This window comes from Phyllostomus hastatus, unplaced genomic scaffold (assembly GCF_019186645.2).
Source record: "Phyllostomus hastatus isolate PE091 unplaced genomic scaffold, TTU_PhHast_1.1 phas_scaffold_585, whole genome shotgun sequence".
Taxonomy (NCBI): Eukaryota; Metazoa; Chordata; class Mammalia; order Chiroptera; family Phyllostomidae; genus Phyllostomus; species Phyllostomus hastatus.
Genome location: NW_025334037.1, coordinates 28,462,737 through 28,480,672, shown reverse-complemented (window position 1 = coordinate 28,480,672; position 17,936 = coordinate 28,462,737). Strand labels below are relative to the sequence as shown.

Sequence of the window (17,936 nt, the reverse complement as noted above, 5' to 3'; positions counted from 1 at the left end):
CTAGGATGTACATATTAACCCATATTTGTGCTGAACATATTTGGTTGTTTACTAAGAGACCAGAAAGAGGTTATTGTTGTGACGATGAAAATGCCAACACACTTTGTCAGGTTCTGAACGCAGAGACTCGATCATTACGTAAGAAACTTGCCTGTGGTTGTAGACCGTTGGAAAAAAATAAGAGGCACTATGGGTGTTATTTTCCGCCCCCCTGTCTTAAGGACTACAAAACCTTGAATTTTCCCAGCTTCTCCTTGCTATGCTTATGAGAGCTAAATTTGAGCTTTAACAGACTTTTCACTTTGTTCCTCAGTCTGGATTCTCCCTCTGTGCCTTTGTCATATGTATGTGTACACATACACATATCTATATCTATGTATCTATCCAAAATCTTTTTTTTTTTTACCTCACTGGTCCGTGAGGAAACTAAGTATCAAATTTGCTCAGTTGGGATAGTGTTGGGAGTCCATAAGGTAGTAGCTGAACTATAGTTCAGGCGAGTGTTACTGTGCTATGGACTGGATCTTCAACACTCTCAAGAAAAACTCCAGTTCTCTAAACAATTTAGCCGGCAACTGACACAGAAAATGGCAGAAACACAGGTTTTCTTTACTTCTTGGCTTATGATCCATCTGGGCTTGTTTGTTTATGCCTTGGACAGGAGTCGAACTTTGAGTAGAACCGAGATGTTTTTCGGCGCTCGACTGCAGTTCCTTGAACGACTGCGCGGGCGCTCCTCCTTTGATGTCTGGGACGTTCGTGTATTCGGTGATCTTTTGCGCCGTCTTCTCGCTTGATGTCTTCTCAGCGGCGGTGGCGCCGGGTCGAAGGCTGACTTATATCCGCGAGACCCCGCGCTCAGGCTGCTTTCTCCCGCTGGTCGGTAGAGCGGACCCTCGCTTCCTTTCTGCTTCTTCTTCCTCTTCGTGGCTCCGTCCCCTCGCTGGGCTGCAAACCGAGCCCCCGTCCGCCTTGCAGGTAGGCCCGGGAGGAGCCTGGGAGGCCCGGCCCGGCATCCTTCCGCCGTCTGGCTGAGGAGACCTTGGCGCCGGCGGGTGGGCGGGCGGGTCGGCTGCGGAGACGCGGCCAGAGGAGGAGCTTCCCGGCTGCGTTCGGGGGCGCGGTCGGAGAGGCGGCGGGGCACTGAGGGAGAAGCCGGAAGGAGGGAGAGATGCTGGGGCTGCTCGGTGTGGTGCGGTAGGCTCGGGATGCCGGGTCTAGGGCGGGTGTCGTCACCGCCGGTGTTGGCGGGGGGGGGGACATCGCTTTCCAGGATCGGATAGGCATCTTGCGCTTTGACCCCGTTTCCTTTCTCCTCGCTCCCACCCAAGCTCTCCTGTCAGGACTCGGTCGCGCTGGGGACCCCCGATGAGGTCGGCCTTTGAAGGGGCTCTGGAGTGGAGAGGAGCCAGGTCCTCTGGCTCCTGTGAGCGGAGTGTTCTGTTCTCATCTCTTTTGGGGGGGGGGGGTAGGGAAACTGAGGCTGAGGTCAGGGATGTGTCTTCGCCGCGTCTCCCCAGCAGATCTTTAAGTGCGACCTGCCGTTGGGTTTCTCCTTCCCGGGAATATAGACTTGTCACTGGCGACTCCACTAGTGAAGGGACTGTGCGACCTTTTGTCGTTTCTGCGCCTCAACGTCCGTGTTATTTTCGCAAGAGTAACAATGCCCATTTCCATTCTGTTTCTTCATAGAAAATTTCGTTTGTTGTGTAGTTTGCTGTCTAGCTGACACTCTTATTTCTTTTTCCCTTCAGCCTGTTTCTCAGCGGAAATCTTTCAGCTGCGGCGTTAAGAGGTTAAGGTCTGACATGATGGTGACGATTTTGAAGTCAGATGTCTGTCCTGAGGGAGTCTGGTTTCTAAGGAGAATCCCAGCGCAGGATTCTTTTTTCAGAACAGTCGTTTGACTTTTGAGTAGTGGTTTAGTTACTGCACATACCGTAGTTTTAAAAAGTTGAGTGTAACATGCACGCAAATATTGAGATATTTGAATTGAAAGTTAACATTCTGGGAACTCCCTTATGTTTACCTTTCGTCTCCCAACTTGGAGACTTTGGGGACTAAGTGTACTTAACTCATTTTATTTTCATTGGATTCAGTGTCATGGTGCTAATTTGTGTAACTTGTTTGCTGAAGAAAATAATCAGCGGAGAGGTCGTTCTAGGTTGAAGAAGTGTTTCTGCAGTATGTAGAACAAGTAGGAGAATGGTTTTCCCGGGGGGACAGACTAAAATCCTCGTCCTCGGATAGAAACTATCCAAGTCTTATGTTCCTTTAGCAGTTTCAGAGTCTAACACGAGGGTGGCAAGATCGTTGTTCCTGTGATTTATTTTTGTTTTTCTTTTCCATGAGGTCAGCGAGATTTACATGAGGGGCCCTTGATGATGAGTGATTTCCTAGTTACCAGGACTTCCCTGCTGCTCCTGGGAAGGGATTCGGGAAGAGCCACCGGAGGATGTTCACGGAGACTCTGGACAGGGAAGTGAGGCTGAGAGTGTGTGTTCTCTGAGGAGAACTTTCGTGGTGGAAGAGACTTGGTGTCAGAGGAAAGACCTGAGAGAAGGAAGGAAGGGCCACTGTCCCCCGCGGATCGATAGGTTTTGCACAGAGTTTGGAGGCAGTGTAGTGTCTCATTGGCTCCTAAAGAATACTACATAGTAAGTGGAGTTTGCTGTGAGAGTCCGAAACAAATGCCAGGAACGTTTTGTTAGGTTTTTATAGGAAATAATTAGCAGAGGTTTAAGTTGAATTGAGGAGGAGAAGACATTTGGTGGTCATGGTAGGGAGGTTATGCAAATACAGCTTCTTACCAGCTTCTCCCCTGCTTTGCTATAGAAATTCACTCAACTTTTCTTTTTCTTGGTTAAACCTTGTGCTGTTCTGTCAATGTCAGATCAAGCTCTCCTCTGGCATTTCCTTTCAGAAATTTACAGGCTCTGAACGTCAATGAACAATTCTATCCTCTCTTTCAATAAGAAAGTTCTCTGGGATTAGTAAAGATGTGAACTTCTTTAAATGTGTTCTCGAACTTGCCCTGGAAGGAGTTATGTGTATCAGTTGAAAATAACTGGTTATTTTCATTAGAAAAGTGATAACTTAGGTTTATACTATGTATTTTCAAAATATTTTCAACATGTGTTAAGAAGCTCATGAAACTTTTATATTTTTGATCATGGTCCTTTAAGCTGTTTATTAATACTGAATCCATACATTTATGGTGTTCGAGGATATTCATGAATGTTGGCAGTTTATGTTGATAATTTATCTCACTCTTAAAGAAATTAGAGAAAAGGTTTTGTTGTTACCACACTTAGGTCTCGTTTCAAGCTATGTCTTGATAGTTTTGCTTTTTTAAAAAAGATTTTATTTATTTATTTTTAGAGCAAGGGGAAGGGAGGGAGAAAGAGAGGGAGAGAAACACTCATCAGCTGCCTTTCACGTACCGCCCAACCTGGGGACCTGGCCCACAACCCAGGCCTGTGCCCTGACTGGGAATTGAACCAGCGACCTTTCCCGACCCACTGAGACACACCAGTTGGTGACGATAGAGTTATTTTGGAATGGGATGCAAATCTTTTTGCCCAGTGGTTTGGTTTACTACAAAAAAACAACAACCAAAAAAACCTCCCAAAACCTTAAAGTTCCTTTAATCATAGTCATTCTTGTTTCTTTCTCCAATTGTTCCTCATAAACCTAAAGAGAACTTTTCTGTTTCTTGTCATAATTTCTGTTTATGCAGAGGTACTATGGTACAACCTGTTCTGTGGTTTAAGAGTGATTTATATTTTACATTTTAAAGCCTGTTCTCTCCCTCAAGTTAATCAGATCTATTTTTTCCTTTTTCCAAAACTAAAATTAGTTACTGATAGATAAAAAATTTTGTGATCAGTTTTTGTCAATGTGGCAATTTATGTATCCAGTAGTATGTGGCAATCTGCCAAAGTGATGTGGTAAGGAAAAAAAAAAAGATTAAGGAATCAGGAGACCAGGTTTTAAGTCCTAGGTTTACCAGCTTAACTTGCTGAGAAGTCTTGTGCAAATTTTTAAAGGAGGCTGTGGGGAAGGTTACTGTCTTTTACATGTGTTTGATCTCATTTAATACTCATAATAGTCCTTCAAGGTAGATTTTATTTTCCTGATGGATACTGAGCTCAGAGAGAGTAAATAATTTGACCAAGATCACACAGCAAGTGTATAGTAGAGCTGGGCCTGAGATCCAAGACTTTGAATGCTTTTAACGAGTCTGTATTTATTACTATTTTTAAAAAGATTTTATTTCTTTATTTTTAGAGGGGAAGGGAGGGATAAAGAGAGGAAGAGAAACATCAATGTATGGTTACCTCTCACGCCTACCCCCACCCCCTGGGGACCTGGCCTGCAACCCAGATATGTGCCTTGACTGGGAATCAAATTGGCGACCCTTCGCTTTGCAGGCTGGCACTCAATCCACTGAGTCACACCAGCCAGGGCTATGAATCTGTATTTAAAGAATGGGAAAGAGAACACCTCAATCATAATTCTTCTGTTGAAAAAGTACATGAAGCTTCTTTGAAAAGATAAAGTGCTCTTCAAATGTTAACTCCCATGCTATCTTATAGCAACAATGAACAGATGTCACCTAGGTTCTTGGACTACTTATGTTTTCAAGGCACCATTATGCTTGACAGTTAAGGAGAATAGAGGTGATAAACATTAAACCATCATTGAAAGAGCTTGCTAACTTGATGTGGAAAGGAGTAAGTGCATGGAAGTGCTAGTGAAATATGACTTTTAGGTGCTGTTATGTGTAGATGGAGTGAGACTAAGCATAGTTACCCCTCTCTTCCAATCAGTCCCGGTTTGTGTGTCTGGAGATTAGTGTAGGATCTTTTCCAACTTCCTCTCTGTCTCTTCCTTTACTCTTGGGGTTGATATTTCCACTTCTCCATCTAAACTTTTCCCCTTCTTCACTGAGTATTTTTTTCTGCTGTGTTTATTCCTGAGGTATGAAGTATGCCTATTACACCTTTTGGAACTATTTCTTTATTGTGAGTCTGTATTTCAACCCTTACCGTTTCAGACTTTAGTTCACCCAGCAAATATTTATTGAATGCTCATTAGATGCTGGTATACAAAGGTAGACTTGAGGGTTCCTGCTTTTACGGAATTTATTTCAGTGGGAAGCAGAGTTGACCGGGTATCTGAGGAATATTGAAATTTAGGCTGTGCTCTGAAAGAAACAATCCAGGGCTGACAGAGAGAGATGAAGGAGTGAGGAAGGCACTGTGTGTTCATAGGGACTGCAGTTGCCAGTCATGACATCCTTAATCCCCCTAAAGTTGCAGTTACAACATACCACCATTCAGTAAATTATAGTTCCCCCTGCTGCCATCACAATGGAAGTCTTCATTTAAGATTGCTACATGTAATAGTTGTCTGTTACTTAATGTATGATGACACTGGACTTGCTGTGGTAAAGGATAACTAGGGCTTACAGATATCCAGCGTGCTTGCCTAATGAGTTTAATATTTTAATTCTAATGTGACCTAAATTTAATTAGTTCTCATTTTTTCCTCAAATAACTATTCTTTCGAAGTTGGGATCAGTGAATTCGAACACTAGATACACGCCATGTCTTCAGGTGTATTTGTAGCAGGGAATAAGCTGAAGTACCTTATATAAAGCGACAGACTTAGGATAGTGGTCATGAATTTGAGAGAGGAAAAATGTAGCATCTGCTGAGTGTTTATATAACAATGTCTACAATCTTGTTTGATGCCTTCTAAGAATTAAAAGTATCTTAAAAAATTTTAATTTATTGATTTAAATTTTTTTTTAGATTTTATTTATCTATTTTTAGAGAGAAGGGAGGAAGGGAGGGAGAAAGGGAGAAAAACATCAGTATGTGAGAGAAACAGTCATTGGTTGCCTCTCGCACACCTCCAACTGGGGATCTGGCCTGCAACCCAGGCATGCCCCCCCCTCACTGGGAATTGAACCAATGACCTTTCAGTTAGCAAGCTGGCATTTAGTCCACTGAACCACACCAGCTAGGGCTATTTGTTGATTTTAGATGGAGGGTTGTTGAGAGAAAGAGAGAGGCAGATAGACATCCACATTGACCCATTGCTCTACTCATTCACGCATCCATTAGTTGACTCCCATCCTTTGGTTGACTCCTGTATGTGCCCTCACCAGAATCGAACCCACAACCTTGGCTCATCAGGACGATGCTCTAACCAACTGTACTACCTGGCCAGGGACCAAGAATTAAAAGATCTTGCAAATGTTTTTAGTACTACTTATTGAATCTCTTTTTCCCTTTCCTTTTTTAAAAAAAATTTACTGTTTTTTTAAGAGAGAAAGAGGAAGGTGGGGAGAGGGATAGAGATAGAGATATTGATTGATTGGTCATTCCACTTACTTATGCATTTATTGGTTGATTCTCATATGTGCTCTGACCAGGGATCTAACCTGTAACCTTGGTGTATCACCTTGGTGTATAAGGATGACGCTCTAACCAAGTGAGCTACCTGGCCAGGCCCTTTTTTCTTTTCTTTTCCTGTTTCCTCTCCCCTCCCCCCCCCCCCATAGAGAAAAGAAGAGGGTAACAAGTGAGCTTTGGAACATAGCAACATTTAAAAATTGAGTCAAAGGGGGGAAATCATGGGTTTTGAAAAGGAGACCCAGTGAGGGATCAGGAAAATCCCAACAGTGAGACACTGAAGAAAGTGGGGGATGGGAGGAATTTTTTAAAAGTAAGGAAGCTTGGGCCCTAACCAGGTAGGTTCGTTGTCCTGATAGACCAAGTTTGTGAGTTTGATCCCGATCAGAGCATCTATAAGAGGCAACCAAATGAATGCATAAATAAGTAGAACAACAAATTGATGTTTCTCTCTCCCCCCACCAAATCAATTAAAAAAAAAAGTAAGGAAGCTTGTTACTTCTTTGCATTTCTGCTAAGAGGTCAATTTAGATAAGAATAGAGAAGTGACAGTTGGCTTTGGAAACAAGGAGATCATCAGTAATATCCATAAGTGATCTTGAGGGAAGGCAAAACTGGATCAGGCTGAGAAGTGAATGTGAACTGAGGAAGGGGGAACAAGCACTGTAGAGAGTGGAACCATGCATACTTTTTTTCATTTCATAAGCATTTTATTAATCAGACGGTCAGCAGCTCGCTCAGCCCAGAGAAATAATTGCTGCCCAGAGCTTTCTGGAAGCCAGGGGCCTGCTCCCTGGGCCCCTCTCAGGAATCTGGATCTGTAGGGCCTCAGTTGAGTTCCTTCTGCGGGAAGTACAACTGACCGGCAGCCGTGATGGTAGTCACAAACACTATGAACTCGTTGAAGTCCACCGTGGCATCTCCATTGGCGTTCAGGTCCTTGAGCAGTTTGTCCACGGCCTGCTTGCCCCTTCCACTCTGCAGGAAGCCTGGCAGCTCCTTCTCCAGGAGCACCTTCATCTCCCCCTTGCTCAGGCTCTGTGAGTTGCTGTCTGTGCCCGAGTACCAGGAGAAGACCTCAGTGATCAAGGCCATGGCTGTCTCCAGTTGAGACATGGTGCTGGCTGCGGATCCACTTCCCTTGGGGCAGCTGGTGTGGCTGAGGAAACCTGGAATCATATTTTTATCTGTAGAATTAACTAAGGTAGATTTCACATTTAATGATTTCATCATTTATTTCAGCTTCCCAGGATAAAAGATAATATTCTTCCATGAATCACAGTTACCTTATTTTAGGCACAAATGCCAATGATATAATGAAACATCTAAAAGTTTGTTGAGCTGAAGAGGATTAATATGCATGCTTGATTTGGGGGATATTTTAGTCTAGCTGACCAGTGAAAACAGGGCAGAAAAATGTCTTCCCAAACTCTTGAATAGCAACATAATGGCACTGACTCTGGAGCCAAGCAATCTGGGTGCACAATCCCAGTGCCACTACTTACTTACTAGCTGTGCAAGTTGGGCAAGTTATTAATCTCTCTGTGCCTCTCCTCATCTGTAGAATATCCATAGTTGTGAGAATTAAACGAGTTAATATATGTAAAGAACAGCACATAGCACTGCACATGCTAGTGTCATTTTCGGTGTTATTATGACAAGATAAAGACTACAAGGCCTGTCTGGAAAGTATCCAGCCATGTGCTATGAAAAATAGAGGCATTTATTGAAGAAGATATAAGATACAAGAAAACACTGCATGTAGGACAATGATGCCTCAGTCCCCTGCAAACTAGGCACGTTGGGACCTCACACAATTCTCCCAGTGTCTCTTCCACTGTTCAAAACACTTTGCAGAAAACTTTGTTGGAATCATCATCAGCTTTCCTGTTGTATTTTCCTGAATGCTCATCAATGGTGGCAAATCTCTTGCTTTTCAAAGGTGATTTTAGTTTTGGGAAAAGCCAGAAGTCACAGGGTGCCAAATCTGGGCTATATGGCTGAGTCACCTAGGTGATTTGATGTTTCGCCAAAAAATTCTGCATAAGAGGAGGAGAGGTGATGTATAAGCAGGAGCGTTATTGTGAAGTTGCCAATCACCAGTTGTTCATAGCTGCGACCTTCTGAATCATCCAAATAGTTTCCATGGAGGAATGTTCAAGCTTAATGCAAAATTTGATGCAGATTCCTTGCTCTACTTGCGCAGTCATTTTAAATGCGACAGCCACACAGTACAGATGCCTACTCAGCAGTCTACTGCCCCACTCACTAATATAGTGAAATTGTCATTGTTCATGCATGCACATTCCAGTCCACTCCCCTTGGCTGCGAGGTAACATTGGTTTTGCACAAACTCTTCTCGTTACATTAACAATGGCTGGACTTTTTCTGGACAGATCTTGTCGTATATGTCCTTCAAAAGGAGAACAAATAAGAGTGATACTTAGATTGAAGCTTAGGGTGTTTTGAGAAAAATAGGGAGTTGAAAGTTAAAGCAGCACATATGCACCTCCTTCCCCTGAATGCCCTTCAGATTAAAGTAAGAGGTAAAGTCCTTACTGGGAGAGAGAAACCTAGAAAACATTGTATGAACAAGTTCCAAATAAAAGATAGGTGGCAAAATTTTGAGGATTTTGTAATACAAGTAGCAAAACAGGCCAGAGGTATTTCAGGGACAGAAGAACACTTCTTTGCAAAACAGGTAGAAAATATTAGCATCTGAATTTTACCATCTATTTGTTTTATATTATTTTTTCAATTTTTAAAAATTCTCACTCGAGGACATGCTTATTGATTTTAGAGAGGGGAGGGGAGAGGGGGGAGAAACATTGATTCGAGAGAGAAACATCAGTTGGTTGCCTCTTTTCTGTGTCCAGCCTGAGACCAAACCTGCATCTTAGGCATGTGCCCTGACAAGAAATCAAACACTCGACTTTCTAGTTTACGGGAGGGCACTCTAACCAACTGAGCCACACTGGCCAGGGCGAGTTTTACCATTTATTTAAACAGTGATTTACCATCTATTTGAACAAGATTAATGCTTGAAGGATTTTGAAGTTGATTAGAGACATGGAAAAGAATGATATTTAGGGAAAAGTCAAAGCTACCAAATTGCCTTGGGTAAACTTCTGGAAGAATGAACATATTTTTTTGCATAATGGTAAAGACTAAGAATCCAGTGGAGTTGGTTCTTTACCCATTGTAAGTTGTGAATTGCTTCAGTCCTTGCCTTAACTGTGTGTTTTCCTCTGTAAGTCTTTATAATATTCCTTCTCTGTCATTAAAAAAACCTAATAATTATAGTGGAGTCTGTTTTTTATTTCATTCATTCAGTCAGTGTTTATTGAATGTGTGCCTCTGTGATAGGTAGTGAGGATACCATAAGAACTGATTAGAACCAGTGCTTATTGAAATGCTTTGAGCCAGGTACTATACTAAGTGCTTTGTGTCATTGATTCTTTTCATTCTCATAACAGTTTTATGGTGCAGGTACTTTTATTCTTTCCATTTTATACATGTTGAAATTGTGGCACAGAGAGCTAAGTAGTTTGCCCAAAGTCATAGTTAGTAAGTGGCAAAACCAGGATTTGAAACCCAAGTAGCCTAGCTCCAGAGTCCCCTGCTCTTAATCCCTAAATTATATTGATTCTAAACTACATACAATTCTAAACTTTCTAAACTACTGCCACTGTACTAAGGCTGGAGTGAAAAAAATAGACATCATCCATGCCCTTATAGAAATCATTGTCCAGAGTAGAGAATCAGGTAAGCACCAGTAAATGTGTAATTGCAAAGTGTGTAAAGTCCCATGATGGATAAGTAAAAAGGAGATTATAATAGGGGAACACAAATTATATCGGAGCTTTGGGGAGGTTTCTCTGTAGTGACACTTAAGCAGAGACTAGAAGGATGGAAAGGGAAGGTAAAGGCAATGTCACGTAGGCCAGGCTTGGGGTGGGAAAGGCCTTAGCACATTTCAGAAACAGATAGGAGATTGGTGTGGTTGGAATACAGTGGGGGAGGAAGGGAAGAGGCTTAGTACATGGATAGAGACTTAAAGCAGGACTGTGTCGAGTATGGATTTCTTTTTAAAGTATAATTGGAAGCCTTTGAAGGTTTTAAGATGAGTGTTGTGACCTTATATGATTTTAAAAGATTTCTCTGGCTAGCTACATTGTGGACATTTTTGGATTAGAAAAATTGGAAATTATGGAAAATTTGGAAAGGGAAAAGAGGGAAGTATGATAGTTGGAATGTCTTACAGTGATCTGGGCAAAAGATGATGATGGTTTGGATTAGGCTGTAGGCAGTGGGGATGGAAGAAAGTAGAAAGGTTCAGTAGATATTTTAGAATCAGGACAGGCAAGACCTAATGGATAGTATATGTGGGAAGAGAGGTGTCAAGTATGATTCCCAGATTTCTGGCAAGAGCATCTGGGTAGATGAAGTTGCCATTTCTGAGATGGAAACACTGGAGGAGGAGCAGATTTTGATTAGAGTTGGGGAGTGGAATGAAGACCTCAATTTTAGTCATGCTAAATGTGAGATGTGGGAAAACATACAAGTGGAGACATCAGGCAAGCAGCCTTTGAGCGAAGGCTCAAAAGTGGTGCTGGAAATAAATCTGGATGTTTTTTGTATATAGGTGGTATATACAGGCAAGAGAAATGGAGGAGATTACCTGGAGGAAAGGTATAGTTTAGGAAGAGTGCTCAGGATCTATCTCTAAGGAACTTAAGAGAAAAATCTCAGAAATGGAGAGAGGAGGAGCATGCTTCAAGAAGGAAATGATCCACCTGTATTTTGTTATTTTAGCAACAGAGAGATCATTGATGATTATAGCAAGAACAATGTTGGAGGAAAGTAGGACAAGACGCCATATTGAAGTGGTTTTAAGAAGTGGGAGGGGACGTAGTGGAAATGGTATGTATATTTTGATTATTAGAATGTCTACCTTCCCATAAGGAGTAATACTTTAAGAAGTAGTACAGTAAGGTCCATGAAGATAGGAACAATACCTTTTCATTTTTGTGTTCTTGACTGCTTAGCTTTGGTGGTGTGCCAGGAGGATGTATTAAGGGAGAAAGGGGTGAGGGAATGACAATATTTGCAAAATGGGGACGGTAATGATTCCCATGGTTTCTATATGTGGCCTGGGAGTTTAGGGTTTATGTACTTTTGAACTTGGCTATTATTAACCTTTCTTTTTGCACCTTCCTACCTAATGTGTCTTTGTATTTTGTTATTAGCGTTTAAAGTTCATTCCTTACTTGTATTTTTTCTTACTGTTCTCCTGTGTTATTGCTGCTATTGTTAATTAGCTGATGTGCTTAATTATTTATTCTCTTTATTCATTCACTTATTTAATGACTCTTATTTCCATATAGGATACTGTATAATTGTGACTCTAGTCTTGATTTTGGTTTCTATTTTGTTTGCCATTTACATATTCTTTGCTCGGAGTTTAGTTGGCTATATTGAAATAACATTAAACATTTGGCTACCATTCTACCTGGAATTTTATATCATGACTTTCCTGGGAAGGGCTAGGCATTTTATGCATATCTTCCTTGTTAGTTCTTCTAGCATTCTTTAAAAAAATTATTGATGTAACATAAAATTAGTCATTTTGAAGTGAATAATTAAGTGACATTTAGTATATTCACAGTGTTGTGTAACTGCCTTCTCTATTTAGTTTCAACACTCCAAAGTAAAACCTCTTTTCAAAATAAGCAGCTTCTTTTCATTCCTCCTTTCCACCAGCCCCGGGAAACCAGCAATCTGCGTTCTGTTTTTATGGGTTGACCTGTTTTAGATATAGTGGAACAGTACAATATACATATAACCATTTGTGTATGTATATACCATAATTTGTTTATTCAGCCGTTGAACACTTGGACTGTTTTCACCTTTTGGGTTTGTCAGTAGTGCTACTGTGTGTGTGAGATGTGTGTACATGTACTTGTTTTCAGTTGTTTTGGATATGTGCTTATGAGTGGAATCTCAGGGCAATAGAGTGTGTGTGATTTGAAAGTTGTTGGCTGGGTTTAGATTGGGATTGAGAATCTTTTCCTGTATGTTTAATTTTTTGAGGAACTGTGTTACCCTAACATACTGGCTTTATTATTTGCATTTTACTGATGGTATAATTGAGGCACAACATCTGCATCATCTTCAGAGCAAGTCAGTGATGGAGCTGGGAATTTAAGACTTAATCATGTCCTTTGTCTGAGGTGACCCATTTAAAGACATGTTGCATTTACATGAAGCTGTTTGAAATGGGCTTCCTATACTTTATAATGTCTTGAAGAGATATTGTTCAGGTGCTGTTAAGCAGATGTTCTCTTTCCATAGAGGACAAGACAAGAGGGAATATGTTTTAATTGCAACAGAAGGGATACAGCTTACAAATTAGAAAGAACTTCCTGACTGCAAGATGCTGGAATGTTACCAAGGGAGGTTGTGAAATTATCTTCCCCTAAGAGTTAGTAACTATCTTTCTAGGATGATTTAGGTTTGGACTTATTTAGAAAGGAGGGAGATAACAAAGATGACTTACTGAAGTCCCTGGTAACCCCAGAACGCAGTTGTGTGATAGTTAATCAAAACAGTATTTCTGGCATTTTAATGAATATATTTTCATTTTCCTTATGAAGAAATAATCAATAGCGAGTAGGTGAATTGCTCAAGGTCTTCTGGTAAAATAGGTGATTGACAGTCTGAATCTTATGCTGAGGAATGTGTTCTTTATCATAAATGAGTTGTCATGGCTATCTGATGAATTTTTAATTTTAATTTTATTTTTTGTATGATGTATTTTTGTTATGATTTTCTTCCTACACCATGGGGATCAAAGCCAATGTCTGTGGCCTCTGTAGAGTATGTGATTTGAAAGTTGTTGGCTGGGATTAGATTCAGACTCAGACTCCTTATAGAAATTAATTTGGGCTCTGTTATATATGTAGAAATAGGAACACATTGTTAATAACAGATTAAGGTAATAGATTCTTTATTACTAGTTTAGGATGTGCGAGGTTAAAATTACTTAGATGAACCTGCACACAACATAAACGTATTTTTGGTTTGTGGTGCCTGGAGAAAGAGAAGCCCAAAAGATGGGCAAATGAATATTAGATTCTGTTTAGAACATGAACATAAAAGTATTCATTAAAGTCAATGTTAAGTTCCCAGCTTATTGATTTTAGAGAGAGGAAGAGAGAGAGAGGAAGGAGGAGGGGAGAGAGAGAGAAACAACATCAGTCCCCCCCCCCCCCACTTACTTATGCATTCATTTGGTTACTTCTTGTATGAGCCCTGACCAGGGATCAAACCCATAACTGTGGTGTATTGGGACAACACCCTAACCAGCTGAGGTACCCCACCAGGGACTCTATGGAGCTTCTTGAATTGGCAACAACTGTTATCTCTGCAGGATAAAAGAGAGGGGAGTTAACTTTTGAGTAATACCAAATTACTGTGTCTTGGGAATTTTATATTTGTTCCTCCATGTAATATTCATTACAGACTTGTAAAGTAGATGGTGGTATCTCTTTTAAAAGACCAGAAAAAGTAAAACCTTTTCTTGCTAAAGCTTATATAAATGGTCAATGGCAAATCTGAGATGGAATATGCAGTCTTGTGTTTCAAGCTAGTGTTTTTTGGAGATGCTCAGGGATGGCTGTGAGAGGAAGGAAGAGCTTTTGTCTTAACACTTTGCTTAAATCAGAGCAGCTCAATTTTGATCTGTTTTATGTTTTAGTGTTTTCACATAAGATTTCACTTGGAAAAAAGGGTTTTGCTTCTTAAAGATAAAAAAAATAAAGAAAGCCTGGAAAACCACTGAGGAATCATGAAAGAAAATTAATTAAAACAACCTGAATGTTGAAAAAAAATGGCTGAATTATATAACTGCCAATCAAGAAATTGTGTCAAAGTTTGAAGCGACGTGATGTCACAGCCACGTATGCAAGTGCAGTTATTCTGCCCTTAGGGAAAGTAGAATAGTGAAAAAAGAGCATGGACTTGAGAGTTGGATTTTTAGTCCCACCCCTGGGTAGCTGTGGGATTTGGGGAGACTTCTTTAAACCTGGTGCACACAAATATACAATGGGGTGATAACACCTGTCTTTGAAGAGTGGTAAGGGTCAGAAATAACATGTAAAGTGCCAGGCTTATGTTAGATACCCCCCAAATACTAGCTATTGCTAAGATGATGATGTCAATGGCAATTTTTTAGTGTATTGACATATCCCTCCCTATTTAGGATCCCTATTTAGGGGGGGATCCTAGAATAGTTCCCAGATGCCTAAAGAGCTCCTGCTGTATCAAGGATAGGCAGCCCTTTACCTCCCCCTGCACCCTGGTGGGAGCTTAGCATGTTTGTTTTTGATAAAGTTACTCTTTAAACTGCACTTTAAAGTTGGTCTTTAAATTGTGCATGATTATTTCTTCATGGATGTATCTATCTTTGATGAAATGAGAAAACTTGAATTTCATTAAGTTTATTTTCATTGGATTTTGAAAGAAGCAGCTTTGGAAAGGAACCCCATACAGTGAGTTGAGAGACCTGGTCTTTTGTCTCAGAGCTGCCCTTAGTCTTGTGACAATGGACAGGTGAATTTAACTTTTTAATATCCTATGTTCTAAATGATGTCTGAGTCACTTTTAATTCTGTACATCCATGATTTTGACCAAATGTTAAAAATACCTTAACTTCATTGCCAAAATTTCAAAAAAAAAAATCACAGTATTATTTTTGGAGAAGGAGCCTTACCCTGTTTTGAGCTGGCAAGCTTTTGCTCATACTTACTGAGCATGTCCAGGGAAGTGTTTTGTTTAGAAGAAGATTATAGCCTTTTGCCCAGGGATCAAGGAGGGAAATGAGTCACTTGTAGAATATCAGAGCAGAGCCCTGCTGGGTAGCTCTGTTGGTTAGAGCATTGTTCCAATACTTCAAGGTTGCAAGCTCAATCCCAGGTCAGGGCACGTTGAAGAATCAACCAATGAATGCATGAATGGGTGGAGTGACAAATTGATGTTTGTCTCTTCCTCCTCATCCCACTGCCCTTCTCTCTCCCTCCCTCCCTCTCCCTCATCCCCCCCCCCTTAAAATCAATCAATAAATTAAAAGTGCCCTGGCCAGATGGCTTAGTTGTTTGGAGCATTGTTCAGTATATGGAAAGGTTTTGGGTTCAATTCCCAGTCAGGGCACATATCTAGGTTCATTCCCCAATTGGGGCGAGTACTGGAGGCAACTGATTGATGTTTCTCTTTCACATTGATGTTCTTTTTCTCTTTCTCTTCCCCTTCCTCTCTCTCTAAAATCAAGAAACATAACCTTGGTTGAGGATTAAAAAAATTAAAAAGAATATCAGCAAAATTGAAATGAGAAACAATTGTAAGGAAGCTAGTGTGAGAGGTTATCATTTGCTTTTGGAAGGATAGTCGGATTCTTCAAACTCATAGTACTTTTGTACTTCCTTGAGGATGTAACACTTGCCACATTTCAGTATGGTAGTTAGAGTTACGATATATTGTACCCCCACCAGACTGAAAGTTGAAGGCCTTTGCTGTTTGTTTAAATTTTGCTTGGTTGGCCCCCCCCCCATCTTTGACCTTGTCACCTACCACAGTGTTTGGCACAGAGTATAGCCATTGACCCCTGCCTCACATCCCCCGCCCCTGCTGCCAAATATGATACATGGGGAAAAAATTAGTCAAAGTCAGTAGACATATTTAGAAGATTGCTTCTACCTAAATATACTTGTTAAGTTTATTGACTCTTTTCTGTTGGCATGGAATAATATAGAAAAACCTGGTAAAGTAGAAAAACCACTAGTTTTATAGCTTTGAACTCCAGCTTTACCACTTACTGGCTGTTTGATCATGGGTAAGTAATTTCACATTGGGTCAGGTTTGTATGTTAAATTGGAGTAGGGTAGGAGGGGCATTTAGAGATGTTGCACTTAATAGTGGTAGCAACTATTATTACAAATGGATGTTTTAAAAATGATCAATAATACAGTTTGCTTGAAGGAGGAATATATTTTCACAGAAGTTTGTTTGCTGTGGCTTGAGTATGTGGGAGTATTATCTCCTCTTGCAATTTTGTACTGAAAAGAAATCATTTATCATTTCTTCCTTGTGTGAGCCCACAGGATAGTTTCATGGAGGAGTCATGGGGCGGGGGATGGGATCCTAGAATAGCTGTTGAGGGCCTTGTTTTTATTTTTTTGCAGATCTCTTTAGAATGTTACTTCTATATTACATAGTCTCTCTTTTACTCTGACTGAATGCTGCTGACTCAGCTATTGACATTAGCATCATAAACATTTGATTTGCCTCAGTCAGAAAATACTCTATGCTTCTCATCTTGCTTGATGCTTAAAGATTTTTTTTAGCTGTCTATAACATAGTGATAATAAATGAAGAGCTTAGGCTGCAGGGTAATATGTAGTATATGTTTTCCCATTTTGATACAGGAAACAAGAACTGTTACATACATGCATATTTATATGAGCAGTGAATTGCATGTTTATCTCAAGATGGTGAAAATGGGAGGGGTTGGGAGGGAGATATACCACAGACTGTTGTTTTACTTATTATAATAAGGAGCATGTATTACCTTTTTTTAAAAAAAGTAAAGTTTTGCCTTTGAGATAATTGTAGATTTACATACAGCTGCCGGGAAGTGAGAGAAAGAGAGATCCTGTGTGCCCTTTACCCAGTTTCCCCAGTGGTAACATTTTATAAATCTGTAGTACACTATCACAACTGGGGTATTGCCATTGATACAGTCAAGATACAAGTCTAGATACAGAACATCACCACAGACCACTCTCCTGGTGCCTTTTTATAGCCACCCCCACCCCCAAATCATGAAGATATTACAGTGTGGTGGATGAAGTTGCAATAAAGCTTTGTGCAGAGAGTCAAGGAAAAATATCCACTGGGAATATGGCTTACCTCCCCCTACCCTAGTCCTATCTGTAATCCCTGGCAATCACTGATCTGTCTCCCTTTGTTATTTCAAGAATGTTATGTAAATAGAATCATATAGTATATAACTTTTTGGATTGGCCTTTTTCACTCAGCAAAATTCCCTGGAGACTCACCCAAGCAGCACATATCGATAGTTCCTTTTTTTGATTTTGAGAGTACATTTATTAAAGATGGAGACAGTGAAACAAGGAAGGGGCTATAGTAGAAGAAATGATAGGAGAGATCCTGGGCAGGGCTGCTTTGGCTCACTGGAAAGTCAGAGAAAAGGGGGCCTGGCGACAGGGTCGGGGGTTAGCCCAGGATGAGCTGCCAGACGAGCTTCCACTGCCCATTGCTGTCCTGGTTGCTAGTCTTGTGGGGACCCTTAGAGTTTAGGCGGTGTACACCTGACAGGGAAGAAAGGTGTGGGCATGATCAGGTGTGGGTATGCTCCTAGGAGGGAGAGTGCCAGTAGTTCATTTGTTTTTAATTGCTGAGTGATATTTCAAGGTTTGGATGCACCACAGTTTG

The 17,936-nt window shown here is 40.8% G+C and overlaps 1 protein-coding gene across 6 annotated transcripts in view; it reads left to right on the top strand.

Annotated features, from left to right (window-relative positions):
* The first annotated feature begins 748 nt into the window (after nt 1-748).
* The window catches only part of AMBRA1 (autophagy and beclin 1 regulator 1), a 178,686-nt gene continuing 161,498 nt past the window's right edge, over nt 749-17,936 (top strand). For 2 of the 6 annotated variants that reach the window (XM_045825369.1, XM_045825368.1), the window contains exon 1: nt 752-978. The gene's annotated coding sequence lies outside the window, so the exon portion shown is untranslated. Of the gene's footprint in view, nt 979-1,106; nt 1,198-17,936 lie in introns of those variants that run through there. The other 4 variants (XM_045825364.1, XM_045825366.1, XM_045825367.1 and 1 more) reach the window with 4 other exon arrangements.